Consider the following 605-nt stretch of genomic DNA (forward strand, 5'->3'; position numbering starts at 1 on the left):
TCTCTCTTGCAATTCCTTTTGCAGGAAAACAATTCTTTACCCTGTGAATGGGGAGAATGTGGATCTCGCAGCCACAGGCGATGGTTGAGGTGAACAGTGTCAATATATTACATTGCTGAAAATGTGTTGCTGGAAAAGCGCAGCAGGTCAGGCAGCATCCAAGGAACAGGAGAATCGACGTTTTGGGCATAAGCCCTTCTTCAGGAATGAGGAAAGTGTGTCCAGCAGGCTAAGATAAAAGGTAGGGAGGAGGGACTTGGGGGAGGGGCGTTGGAAATGCGATAGGTGGAAGGAGGTCAAGGTGAGGGTGATAGGCCGGAATGGGGTGGGGGCGGAGAGGTCAGGAAGAAGCCGGAGTGGGGTGGACCTCTCCGCCCCCACCCCACTCCGACCTATCACCCTCACCTTGACCTCCTTCCACCTATCGCATCTCCAACGCCCCTCCCCCAAGTCCCTCCTCCCTACCTTTTATCTTAGCCTGCTGGACACACTTTCCTCATTCCTGAAAAAGGGCTCATGCCCGAAACGTCGATTCTCCTGCTACTTGGATGCTGCCTGACCTGCTGCGCTTTTCCAGCAACACATTTTCAGCTCTGATCTCCAGC

This window comes from Chiloscyllium plagiosum, chromosome 6, assembly GCF_004010195.1.
Source record: "Chiloscyllium plagiosum isolate BGI_BamShark_2017 chromosome 6, ASM401019v2, whole genome shotgun sequence".
Classification (NCBI taxonomy): Eukaryota; Metazoa; Chordata; class Chondrichthyes; order Orectolobiformes; family Hemiscylliidae; genus Chiloscyllium; species Chiloscyllium plagiosum.